Source organism: Erpetoichthys calabaricus, chromosome 1 (genome assembly GCF_900747795.2).
Source record: "Erpetoichthys calabaricus chromosome 1, fErpCal1.3, whole genome shotgun sequence".
In the NCBI taxonomy this organism is placed as follows: domain Eukaryota; kingdom Metazoa; phylum Chordata; class Cladistia; order Polypteriformes; family Polypteridae; genus Erpetoichthys; species Erpetoichthys calabaricus.
In genome coordinates, this window is record NC_041394.2 from 114,984,462 (window position 1) to 114,999,097 (window position 14,636).

The 14,636-nt window shown below is 39.7% G+C and overlaps 2 protein-coding genes across 5 annotated transcripts in view; both read right to left on the reverse strand.

The window, feature by feature from the left end:
• Positions 1 to 14,065, reverse strand: part of fbxo7 (F-box protein 7) — a 66,080-nt gene extending 52,015 nt beyond the window's left edge. For 2 of the 4 annotated variants that reach the window (XM_028805455.2, XM_028805437.2), the window contains exon 1: positions 13,866 to 14,064. The gene's annotated coding sequence lies outside the window, so the exon portion shown is untranslated. The other 2 variants (XM_051929513.1, XM_028805445.2) reach the window with 2 other exon arrangements.
• The window catches only part of LOC114654705 (metalloproteinase inhibitor 3-like), a 756,439-nt gene that overhangs the window by 449,975 nt on the left and 291,828 nt on the right, over positions 1 to 14,636 (reverse strand). The gene's annotated exons all lie outside the window — the stretch shown is intronic.

A 14,636-nucleotide genomic window follows, 5' to 3' on the forward strand; every position in this document is an offset into this window, starting at 1 on the left:
ATATTTATATATATTATATATACACATATATATGTATATGTGGATGTGTGTATGTATATATATATATATATGTATATGTAGATATGTATATATATGTATATATGTTTATGTATATATATGGTTACATAACCTCTTTAACACACTACTTCTCCGCTGCAAACCGTGGGTATTTTGCTATATATATATATTCGCAGCCGAGTGTGAAACGGTTGGGATGAGAATCAGCACCTCCAAATCCGAGACCATGGTCCTCAGCCGGAAAAGGGTGGAGTGCCCTCTCAGGGTTGGTAGCGAGATCCTGCCCCAAGTGGAGGAGTTCAAGTATCTCGGGGTCTTGTTCACGAGTGAGGGAAGAATGGAGCGTGAGATCGACAGGCGGATCGGTGCGGCATCCGCAGTAATGCGGGCATTGCATCGGTCTGTCGTGGTGAAAAAGGAGCTGAGCCGCAAGGCGAAGCTCTCAATTTACCAGTCGATCTATGTTCCTACCCTCACCTATGGTCATGAGCTATGGGTAGTGACCGAAAGAACGAGATCGCGAATACAAGCGGATGAAATGAGTTTCCTCCGCAGGGTGTCTGGGCTTTCCCTTAAAGATTGTGTGAGAAGCTCAGTCATCCGGGAGGGGCTCAGAGTAGAGCCGCTGCTCCTCCGCATCGAGAGGAGTCAGATGAGGTGGCTCGGGCATCTGATCAGGATGCCTCCTGGACGCCTCCCCGGTGAGGTGTTCCGGGCACGTCCAACCGGGAGGAGGCCCCAGGGAAGACCCAGGACACGCTGGAGGGACTATGTCTCTCGACTGGCCTGGGAACGCCTTGGGATTCTCCCGGAAGAGCTAGAAGAAGTGGCCGGGGAGAGGGAAGTCTGGGCATCTCTGCTCAAGCTGCTGCCCCCGCGACCCGACCTCGGATAAGCGGGAGACAATGGATGGATGGATGGATATATATGTCTGTATGTATGTATGTGTGTATATGTATGTGTATATATATGTTGATATATGTATATATATGTGGATGTCTATATGTATATATATATATATATATATATATATATATATATATATTATATATATATAATATGTATATATGTAGATATGTGTATATGTAGATATGTATATAAGTATATATGTTTATGTATATATATGTTTACATAACCTCTTTAACACACTACTCCGCTGCGAAGCGCGGGTATTTTGCTAGTGTATATATATATGACAGCAACACTCATAAGAATGACAACACAATTACATTGACAATCATGTTACGTTATTTTAAAATGTTCCTTTACTTTTTCATAACCTCTTTAACACACTACTTCTCCGCTGCGAAACGTGGGTATTTTGCTAGTATTATATATATATATATATATATATATATATATATATATATGTGTGTGTGTGTATATATAGATAGATAGATAGATAGATACTTTATATATCTGTATGTGTATATATATATGTGTGTATATATATGTATCTGTATGTATATATATATATATATATATATACTATATATATATATATATATATATATATGTATGTGTGTGTGTATGTATGTTTATATATATATGTTGATATGTGTATATATATATATATGTATATATATATGTGGATGTGTATATGTATATATATATGTAGATATGTATATATGTATATGTATATATATGTTTATATATGTGTGTGTGTGTATATTATATATACTGTATAAAAGACAGCAACACTCATAACAATGACAACACAATTACATTGACAATCATGTTACGTTATTTTTAAAATGTTTCCTTTTCTTTTTCATAACCTCTTTAACACACTACTTCTCCGCTGCGAAGCGCGGGTATTTTGCTATTTATCTATATATATATATAAAGGAGAGTTGGGATCCGAGAGACTGTGTTTGTGTGTTTGTGGAGGGATGGAGAGTTAAGGCGGGTGTTGGAGTCACGTGATCATCTCCCCTCCCATTCACCTCATTTCATTCACTTCATTTCGCTCCAAGCTGAGCTCCGCAGCTGGCGCGGTCTTGCTGTTCTTGATTTGCTTTTCACATGGCCAAGTATACGTTGCATGCTCAAGAGTAAGCTCAGCGCACAACTTGGTCATATTACAACCGGAGGGGCGAACTGACAACATGGTATACAAAGAGATCCTTAACAAATAATTATTGGTATAATTTCCCTCAGTTTATTATTTAAAATTTTAAAGCAGTACTTCGCCGCTGCGAAGCGCGGGTATTTTGCTAGTATACTAATAAAAGGCAAAGCCCTCACTCACTCATCACTAATTCTCCAACTTCCCGTGTAGGTGGAAGGCTGAAATTTGGCAGGCTCATTCCTTACAGCTTACTTACAAAAGTTAGGCAGGTTTCATTTCGAAATTCAAAGCGTAACGGTCATAACTGGAACCTCTTTTTTGTCCATATACAGTAATGGACTGCAGCTCGCTGGCCGTGGGAGGCGGGGTTGCGGGGGTTGCGTATCGCGTCATCATGCCTCACACGTAATCACGTGAACTGACTGAAGGAGAAAGGACGGCCTTATATGGCGTTCGTTTATAAAACAGCGGACATGCTGTGTAAAGGCAGCTTCACAAAAAAACAGATCCTTAACATATTGTTATTGGTATATTTTCCCTCAATTTAAAAAGGTTTTCTTTTCTTCTTAATTAAAATTTAAAAGCAATACTTCACCGCTGCGAAGCCCCTCTAGCGCGGACGTCCGAGGTTCGATTCCCTTAAGGGAGTGCAGTGAGTGTGTACGCCTGATGAGCCAAGAATTAGGGCGAAACACGTGTCGCGTACTCTTTGCATTATTTGACAGTAAACTATTTTCAACCATTCTATGATCTGCTTCTCACAACTGAAGGCACAGTGGCTGATGTTAGCTGACTTGCTGGCCAACCATAAGCGTTAGCTGGTAGGTAACCACCCATACAATCAGATTGTGATTCAGACTACGAATGCCGTGAATGTAATTACCCCGATCTACATGCTGTCAAATAAACGAACCACACACCGTGCCGAAATGTTAGGGGCTTTGCCTCTAGCACTGACGTCCGAGGTTCGATTCCCGTAAGCGAGTGCAGTGAATGTGTACGCCTGATGAGCCAAGAATTAGGGCGAAACACGTGTCGCGTACTCTTTGCATTATTTGACAGTAAACTATTTTCAACCATTCTATGATCTGCTTCTCACAACTGAAGGCACCGTGGCTGATGTTAGCTGACTTGCTGGCCAACCATAAGCGTTTCTGGTAGGTAACCACCCATACAATCAGATTGTGATTCAGACTACGAATGCCGTGAATGTAATTACCCCGATCTACATGCTAGAGAAAACCTCAATGAAGAAGAAACAGTGTGTAAGCATGCATATTAACACATGTGCAATTAAATGTGTGCATTTTCGGGGTGATTGGCTTAAAAGCTCGCCTTTTATTAAAAAGGTATATGCAAACTGTTTTCATTCTGAAGGGCACAAACCACGTTGGATTTCAGCCGTTAAACGCGCAAAAATGTCGGTACACCAGATAAATAAGCGCAACATATTATCAGTTGTATTGTATGCTTACAGTACATATAGAAATGTGTTAATCGTTAGCTAATAGTATGGGATGGTGTTTTTCGACTCGGCTACAGATGCCGATGGAGACCAGAACTGCTTTGGAAAAATATGAACGCCTTGGGGTCAATCTGGAAGAAGGTAGCGCAGCGCCTTGATTTAAACGATTCCATGTCTTGGTGGGTTTGCGTAGCTTATTGTCAATATCTTTACACCTGTTTTTAAGACTTATTGACTGAAAAGGGCTTTCACAAAAAAAGTTAGGGCTTTACTACAGGATACACCCTCCACAAGTTAAGGAAGTAAAAATAAAGGTATACATTTCTGTTTTATTTAAACCTTTTAAGTTCGTATGCATAGCCCCATTTGGCTGTTTTAGTTTTTTTTTTTTTCTTTCTTCAGTAATATTTAATCTCCTTAAAGAAAAACAACATATGCATTTTACTTTTTTTGTATCTCTTTAGTAATATTTTAGTGTAAAAGGATAACCAGTATTTAAACCTTTTATGTTACTTTATAAAGTTATTTTACACAATGTTGAAAAATTAATAAGAAAGCTACATATTTTGGCAGCTGCTGCTTTAATTTTCAATGTAATGAAAAAAGCTCTCCAAGAGAAAACCTCAATGAAGAAGAAACAGGAGAAACCCTCATTTATAAAGGTTTGCTGCAGATGACTTAACTGAAAATAAATGAATAGTTCCTATGTGTATAATACATATTTATCTATTTGACTTATGCCTTTATTCCAGCAACTTGCAACATCTGAGGTACAATTTGTTACATTACTTTTGTGTTTTGCAGCACAGGCAGGTGAAGTGACTTCCTCAGGGTCACACAGTGGTGTCAGTACCAGGATTTGAACTGACAAGCTCCGGGTTTACTGAAATATTACTGAACAAAGAAAAAAAACGAAAACGGGCAAATACGGCTATGCATACAAATGTCCATCCATCCATTATCCAACCCGCTATATCCTAAATACAGCAGCCAATCCCTGCCAACACAGGGCACAAGGCAGGAAACAAACCCCGGGCAAGGTGCCAGCCCACCGCAGGGCGCACACACCCACACACCAGGGACAATTTAGAATCGCCAATGCAACTAACCTGCATGTCTTTGGACTGTGGGAGGAAACCGGAGTACCTGGAGGAAACCCAGACAGACACGGGGAGAACATTCAAACTCCACGCAGGGAAGCGAACCCGGGTCTCCTAACTGGCACCTTTCACTGCGCCACCATACTGCCCGCATGCAAACTTAAAAGGTTTAAATAAAACAGAAATATATACCTTTACTTTTACTTCCTTAACTTGTGGAGGGTGTATCCTGTAGCAAAACCCTAACTTTTTTCATGAAAGCCCCTTTTCAGTCAATAAGCCTTAAAAACAGGTGTAAAGCTAAATTTGCAGCACCGTTATTCAATTACACTTGGCTAACGCCTCTCCTAAGGGGAGATACTGTGGGATCTGGACATCAGTCAAAGCACCAATCACAGGCCCGATTAGAAAGCGGGAAGCTGTGATTTGTCGTCTCCCTCCCATGTAACAATCACAGCCCGTGTTACAACGCACTATGTATGTATGTGCATATGTATATGTGTATGCATGTGTGTGTATGTATGTGTTTATATATATTGATATGTGTGTGTGTGTGTATATATATTTTGCTAGTATATATATATAATTCACTAAGCCAGAAGACAAGTAGCCAATCATGGAAAGCACGCCGGAAGGGGCGTGGATTCACTAAGCCGCTAACAAGTAAGACACCCATGGTGCACACAGGAAGGAGCCACGCCCACCAACTCTAAGACCATTGGATGCGACAACAACTCGCAGAGCCACGCCCACCAACTTGGACGCGACGACACAGAAAAAACGGCATCATTTATATTCATCTGTCGTAGAGGCCACATGCACCTCCGAGCCACGTTGACTGTTCATAGAGGCATGTTTCTCACGGAGGTGAATCGCCATATGCTGCGTGTAAAACAGTTTGCGAGGGGTATCCCATGGGATCCTTAAAACAATCCTTTACAACTGAGGTTAAAACACAATGAAGTAAGCAGTCTTTAAAAACCAATATGCCCTGTGCCTCTGTTTCATTAGCGTCAGCTGTCCTCCAATTGTAAGTCACGGACAATTGTATGTTTCCCTCTCAAAACACAATGAAGGAAGCAGTCTTTAAAAATCAATAAGCCCTGTGCCTCTGTTTCATTAGCGTCTCACCTGCTTCATCCAATGGTCTTAAAGTTGGTGGCCGGGGCTCCGTGAGTTGCTCTTGCGAGCGGGCACATGACCAGGGGGTGTGTAAGCTTAGAGAACGAGGGTGGAGGGGGAGGACCAGGTAAGAAGAGGCATGTTTGTCGCGGAACTGAATCGCTGAATGACCGTGCGACGACGGTCGGCTGGCAAAAACTGGCCGACAAAAGCATGTGCATTATACTTACTGAAAGGAGCGTTACGGATTTTGCAAATGTTTATTTTTTTCCCTCCTTTTAGACAACTGTGTCTTTCCGGAAGTGTTCAGCAATCAATATATTATTTTTGCGGCGTTTGCCTGCAGGACCACGTGCAGCGAGCGAGCGAGAGAGACAGCGAGAGCGTGTGACAAACACACACATACAGGCACGCGCGCACGCGGGAGAGAGAGCACGCTGGACACATAAGAATAATAATACTTCGTTACATTGATATACCGATACTGATTCTCAGTATTCAAAGCGCAATTATTATTATTATTATTATTAATCCACACAGGAAGGAACCGGGAAGCGAACACACAATCTTCCAGAGTCTCCTTACTGCAAACCAACAACACTACTACAGCCCCACAAGGCAGTTAAAAAATACACCGGGCTTGAATTTGTTTTCACTTCTGTGCATAGCATAGCATGTTACTTTTCTTGGTGGCTTATTACATTACGGATATTTCACATGTACATTGTTTCCCCTGTGCTTAAAAGACATTAAAAAAGTGTTTCTCAACTACGCCATGGTCTTAATGTTGGTGGGCAGGTCTCCGTGACTTGCTCTTGCAAGCGGACACATGACCAGGGGGTGTGTAAGCTTAGAAAACGAAGGTGGACGGGGGAGGACCAGGTAAGAAGAGGCATGTTTGTCTCGGAACTGAATCGCTGAATGAAATTAAATGCGTGTGCATTGTACTTACTGAAAGCACCGTTACGGATTTTGCAAATGTTCATTTTTTTCTCTCCTTTTAGATAACTGTGTCTTTCCGGAAGTGTTCAGCTATCAATATATTATTTTTGTGGCGTTTACCTACAGGACCACGTGCAGCGAGAGTGTGTGACACACACACACACACACACACATACAGACGCGCGCTCACGCAAGAGAGGGCGCTGGACACATAGGAATAATAATACTTCGTTACATTGATATAGCGGTGTTCTCAGTATTCAAAGCACTATCCACACAGGAAGGAACCGGGAAGCGAACACACAATCTTCCAGAGTCTCCTTACCGCAAAGCAGCAAAACTACTACTATGCTACGCCGCGGGTTGGCTAGTATATTATATTAATATATATATATATATATATATATATATATATATATATATATATATATATATATTCTTACACCAATCCTCTTACCACTCAATATTTTGACAAACACTCACGCAAGAGATTTCTTATTTCCTCACTGTTACACATAAGACCATATAAACACTATACTCACCTAGACTGAGCTTCACCCATTTTTTATACAAACTTACAGTTTTTCACACATACCACTTTCACATAATCCTGTACCTGCCTGCAACAAACTATATGTTATGCAATAACACTGTCCTAACCTATGCTAAAATTCCACCTGCCTGATTCAGCACTCTCAATACTGCATTGCTGTGGCAGAATGAAGTGGTACGCTGCAGGAATTTCTGCCTATCCGTTGAGACCCTTGTATGTCATCCAAGGTGGTAGCCATGGGTCTTTCACCTGGAGTCATCCTTTCACTGATATACTTTTATGGGCACAGTAAGAAGGGGCTTTGGCTCAGCTTGGCTCCGGCACATTTTCCACTGACACGTTGAAAAAAGGCATTCACGGCGCCCAGATGGAAGTGCAAAAAAAAATCTTTTACTACACAACAGTGTAACAAAGAGACTTGACCATGGTGCAAGTGCCACAACTAAGAAGAGCATTGATTTATATTACATTCTTATCATCTATGCAAAACACTCACCTCCTTCTAGTTCTTCCCACCATTACCTAATGTTCATCACTTGATCAAAACTGTCAATCATTACTTCATAAACTGTGCAGGTATCCATATCATTTTACCAAAATGTATTTTTTGATCAATTACACAATTAAGGTTGAGCCAGAAAGACCCATATATGGGATACTGGGCCGTTCCAATGAAAGTCACATGATGTACAAGCATCTCTCAAGGCTGATGTTTTAAGCAGCTGCATTTATAAAACAATGGGCTGCTTGTTGTTTATCACGGTATACACTGTCCTTGACTTTTCATTACATCATACTGGCAATGAAGCAAGCAACTAAAAAGCATATCCTGGTAAAAGCAAGTTTAGCCATCTTTTCTTTTGGTGTCAAAACCATTTTGTATTAATTAAAAATACCATAGCAGTTGGGGATTTGCTGAAAGACTGGAAAGACTGCCCAGAAGAAGTGTAATAAGGACTGAGAAAAAGTGGGTTACTCGACACTAAATTAAACTTGTGAAAGTAAATTAAATTTTAAGAAACTTTATTTCATTCATTAGTCACACACCTTTAAATACTCAGGACCAGCAGCTTGTACTGAGCTATCCAATTTCAAAAACTACCATGAAGGGGAAGGGGAACTGTTATGCATCAGAACAACGACCAGCACCGCTACTCTCTTTTTCCTTTTAATTTCCTATGTACATACTCATCTCCAAGCCATCCTTAAGATGGTCCTCTAATTAATTATTTAGATCAGCATAGAAAAACAGTTACCAAAATCACATTTTTGCATGTCAATCCAATTATACTGCTGTTTAAAATATAATAATATAAATATGCAAACAAAGTGTACTAGCTAGCCTGCGTGATGTTAGTTTTGCATGAATGTGCTAAATAATCTGTAACCTCCACCTACACAATGACCAAACTATGATTCAAAGCAGGCTTCTGGGGGTATTCAGGCAGACATTGCAAACTAATGCACCACTCTGCTGTGCTACCAAAGCACACTAATGTCTGAAATTTTCCAGAAATATAAAAAACATTAAGTTAGTTGACTACTGTAGCTGTAAGATTTAGATAACAAATACTGTTTTGCTATAATTTTTCTATATAGGCCATGTTCAAATGTATAAGTAGTCTTTCAGAATAGAGACCATTATAAAAATTCCGAAACTCCAGAATGTATCTTTTATTATGCCACTAACATGATGGTTTCCTGGTTATTGGAGGGAGAAGCACAATGTCTTAAAAAAACTAAAACTGATTTTAAAATGTTTTTTCTATATAATTATCTTCATACTTACATTCTAAACATTTATATTGACAAAACTGGAATAAGACAATTGATGCAAAGTTAAAATTAAACTTTACTACAGATGCATTTTTCACATTAATACTGGGGAAACCTTAAAACTAACAAGTGAAAAAATAAACATTTAAGACGTTTTATGTATTTGAAGCAACTACAAAATATACTTTCTAAATTTCCTATAAACTAAATTACATTCTTGTGTATCCCGTGTTAAATGGTTGGTGTCCTTGCCCGGCCAGATACCGCCAAGGTGGAAGAACCAGCGGAGAGATCGTACCCTGGGCATTATCTCCCTTGGATCACTAGGTGGCAGCCCCCCTGATTTGCTATGGTACCACAGATTCCCCCAGGGCTTGCTGGAAATTGAAGTTTGGTGGCTCAGCCCTGGTCGGTTCTGGGGATAACGCAAGGGGGTGCTGCAGGAACTACTGAGCCCTACGTCATCGGGCTCCCATCTTACCGAGAAGTGCTTCCAGACTAATCCTACGGGACCGGAAATACCCCGGGGATTACATAAAAGGTGCCTGCTGCCACTGCCCCAGGAGCCAGAGTCAGGAGGAAGGTAACAAAGCTTGCTGGAGGAGGACTGGAGATAGAAATAGAGACAGGGAGAGAAAGAGAAGAACAGTGCTGTATACCTATGCTTATTTACTGTGTAGTGGGAAACAATTAAAAAGCCTTTCCCACTATAAAAAAACTGTGTGCAAAAAATTTGTGCCTGTGTCAGGTTTAGGAAGCAGGAGCACACCGATTAACATTCATGTTAGATTACATTGCTACAATAAAATGGATTCAGTGTCAGTGAATGTGGGTGTGTGGGCCATGGGTTTCCTATTTTGTGCCAAGAGCTGCAGGAACAGACCTGGCCAAAAGAAACTTAACAATGACTTACTGGTTTGGGTAAATAGAAAACAAAAAAAGAAGGGTGAGAAAAATTACTTTAAAAAATGCAACCGTGTACCACATTGTAAAATCAGTTGGTCAGTTTGAAGGCCACATGTACACTCACATTAACAAAGATATTTTAATGATGATTACCCCTAAGTACTAAAATTAAATATTCAAAATTTCATCACAATGCCTACTCTCACACACAAACAGTAACATTGGGCCAAATTGGAATTTTCAGTTAACACAAACCTTGGGGGATGAGGGTGGGAAAACAGAGTACCTGGGAAAAAAAACACATACATACAGTGCTTATAAAGGTATTCACCCCTAAGGTTGGTTTATACTTAATGCGATACATGCTCCTGTGGACACTACTGCTACTTAAGCTTTGTACTGTTTATACTTGAAGCGTACTTTATGTAAATCTGGAAGATTCCACTAGGTGGCAGTGCAAAATAACATCATGTTGAGAACAGGTTTGGCTTCGCTGTGTTGTGAATTGCCTGAAACACCCATTAAATTCCGAGGACACCTAGCCATAATATCTCTGAAAAGGATGGATGTTTAATGATTAAATCCATCAATCCAGGGATACGCCCATTGCAGCAAGTATCAGACGCAAGGCAGAAACAATAACTGGACGGAGCAACATCGCAAGGTGAACACAAACATTCTCATACACTAATGTCATTTTAGCATCAATAAATCCCCAAACCTGCATTTTTTTGGAAGGAAACCAGAGCACACTGTGGAAACCCACCAGGAAAACGTGCAAACTCCAGGCAGGGAACATCAGGGACATGACTCCCTGCAAAACAGCAGGGCAACCACTCCGCCACCATGTCACTCCCACATTTGTAATTATTAACAGTATTCATTATTTAAATGAAGTTAACAATTTACCTGTAAAATGTAATATACATAATATAATGCATTTCATCATGAAAGTGATATCAAGTATAAATTTAAGGATTCTAAATGTGCAGAGAGCTGGAATATACATTTGATGTGTTCTCTGTGGCAATTGCTGCTTGCTGCTACTCTCAATGCAGGAGGAAGCCAAGAAGCACATAGCGATTAATACTGGGTCGGTTTTAAGATGACGTTTACAACGGTCTAATTCAATGATTATATAAACTATGAGTTTAGACTGGATATTTCGAGATTTAAGCAGAAATATCCACTTTAATCACAAAATGCACCTTTTCACTGTGTCCCTAACATTTTTTCTCTGTGGCTCAAATATGCCGCTGTACATTCTGATGCTATTGTGAAGATGGCACAGAAGATGGTATGCAAGACCTTTAAAATGTATTGTGCTTGAATATAAAAGCACAACAAATGCATATGTATGTCGGCATTTTGCTTCACCACATTGAACCATTCATCAAACATCGAACGGCGCATATCGATCATGGAGGATACGCATAGCTGCTTTCTGTCACATGTAGATAGTAAACAGAGACTGATGTTACATTCCAACATTATTACACTGTGCCCCCCAACATTTTGCTGGTACTGCAACTCGCGTATGCATCACATTAATTTCTGAGGATGTGCTCAGAGGACACATCAAATGAATGATGGGAATGCATGACAGCCATGATGCACGCATGTATGCGTTCTGCCGGTGAAGTATAAACCGGCCCTTAGACGTTTTCACATTTTATTGTCACACTGTGATTCAATGTAGTAAAATTAATAGACTTTTTTTGACATTGATCAGAAAGGAAATCAAATTGAAAACATCCCTGGAAAGGGGTCTAAATTAATAACAAATACAAAACACAATATAATTGACTACGTAAGCATTCACCCACTTTAACATGACACACCAGTGTTATCACAGGTGCGTCCAAATGGTTTCAGAGGTCACACAATTAGTTAAATGGAGCTAAAATGTCTTTAGTCAAGGGGCTTCAGTTGACTGTAATATAAATGTACCTATAACTGGAAAATCCAACTTGTGCTGGGTTGGTCTCATGGCCTAACCTAAACAATAAAGGCAAAAAACAGTCCAAAAAACTCGGGGGATAGGGACACGAAAATACACAATCCTTGGAGCCCAGTTATATCAGTCATTAAGATGTAAGAATATGGCACAGGGGTAAAACTACCTTGAGCAGGCCATCCACAAAAATTGAGTGATCATGCAAGAAAAAGGCAACCAGTGTGTGAAGTCACCCACTGACCTGTGATAACTCTGAAGGAGTTACAGGCTACAGTAGCTAAAATTTGAGAGACCATGCAGACATTCAACTGTTGCCTGGCTGCTCCACCAGTCACAGCTTTAAGGGGAAGTGGCAAAGAGAAAGTCGCTGTTTAAAAAAACAAAACAAAAAAAAGCATATGACACCTCAGGTTTTGCCCATTTGACTAAACTCCCTGTTTAAACGCTGCACATAATCAAAAATGTACTATCTCCATTGTTAAGTATGGTGGTGGCCAGTATCATGCTGTGGTGATGTTCCTCAGTACCAGCCCCCCAGGTAAAGTAAAGTGAATGCAGAAAAGTACAGGGAAATCCTGGAAGAATACCTGCTGCAGTCTGCAAGAAACCTATGCCTTGAGAGAAGATTTGAATTCCAGCAAGACAACCCCAAACATAAAGCCAAACTGGCAAAACAATGGGCAAAAACAAAAATGTTAACGTCCTGTGGTGGCTGATTCAGAATGCAGATCTCAATCTAAGTGAGAGTTTGTGGCTGAACTTGGAAAAAGGTTGTCTACTCTCAATGTTCATGCAACCTGACTAAGCAGTTTTGCAAAGAAGAATGGAGAAAAATTACAACGTCCAAATCTGCAACGCGGGCAGAGTGAGACCTGTGCACACAGACTCAAGGCTATCATGGCTGGCAAAGGTGCATCTACTAATTAACAATATTCTGTGCGTTACATTTTTTGCAACGATCTGTTTTCACTTTGACATTAACAAGTATTTTTCTATTGATCAGCGTCAAAAAAGCCAATTTAAATCCGCTTTGGTTCAATGCTGTATAACAATAAAATGTGAAAAATTCCAAAGGAGTGAATACAGTACTTTTTTAACCAGATGCACACATGATATATGCGGCAGCAATGCTAACTACGGTGGCACTGTTGGTCTGTAATTTTAAAGCATAAAACTATACTTCAAAACAAGTAAATGAATGAAAGTATGCCGGTGGTTAGGTGTGATGCTTTACATTTCCAGGAGGTAATGCAGTTTCCCCATCCCTTCCATTTATTAGGAGACGCTGTATGTTTGACTTAGTGCTAAGTGTCCTGCGCTGAACCAGAGTCACCTCTAGTGCTGAAAGCATGACGGCTTGGTGCAGGCACAACCCTTGGTAAAGTGACAGTGTATCCCAGGGTCTATTCACACTCACTGGGTCACTTAACTGTCACAATTTATGTTAATATACAAACAACGCAATCTGGTGTCTGAGAGAACGTGCTCAGCTCAACCCTCTCCGGATTCGACTTATACATTTAATAATTATATTTTGTGAATTTGCTATTTAGGTATTATTATTTTCTTCAATACTGTGCACACAAAATATGCCTGTCCCTAACTGCGTTTAGAAAATGTACACCATTCACTTGCACACGTGACTGATGAAGCGTTCTTTCGATGGCTTTTGTCAGGCGCTGCGTCACGTCTTTCATTTGTTTTGTTTATGCCATCTTTCGCTTTCGATTCAGCTTTAGAAACATCACATTATTAAATGACGCGACAAAACGACAAATTGTTGCCTTCTCTGCATACTACATACCTTTCTTTTTATAGTTGAAAGCAGTTTAATGAAAACAGAACATAGTTATACTCCGACAACAATAATAAAGAGGCGCATCTGCCACTTGGATCAGTTCTATCATCGCGGCTTTAACGCATCAACATTGGATTCTGCTCGATTTTCTACTTACAAGACTGCCAGGCGTAAAGGATCGTCCGAGTTCCTGGTTCTTCTCCGTAGTGAAGCTGTCAAGTCAAAGCCGCTGCATATAAAACATTCCTTGACGTTCCCTTTGCTAAAATAAAAAAAGTTTGCTTATTACTTTTCAGGTTCTTATTTGACGTTTGCGCGAACTCGTCTTCAGGGCACGCTTGCGCACTTAGCATTACTAAAAAAAACTACAAAGACTTCACTTCCCAGTGGCCTTTGCGATAAAGTGTGTCGACCTTTTCGGTAAAGGTTGTTAAGGGTTTGGCACAGATACGTCAATGTTTTTAAATGCTATCGATTTAACGATCACTTTGTTGTTTTCAAAATTTTTTCGTATTAATAAAATATATAGATAAACTTTTAGAATTTCCACAAAGCTAAGCGGCATTCTCAGAGAAAAACGGCAGTATTTTGATACAAAAAGTATACGTTTTACTATAATACCCGATTTTCTAATACTATTTTGATGTCCTGTTACATTTTGCTGCCGCAAGTTAAATCAACGACAGAAAAATGTCGTAGTTATGGCTATATTATATATATATATATATATATATATATATATATATATATATATATATATATATATTAGTATAGTTATATTATGCTTTGCCTTTTTCAGAGAGTCAGGGAAAAGGTGCAAAAAAAAAAAAAATACGAATTGAACGGTAAAGGGTGTTTAGAATTATTACAATTTTAGAATGACGTGTGAGTTGTTTATTTTTTCTAGATAGAAAAAGAAAAGGCAATT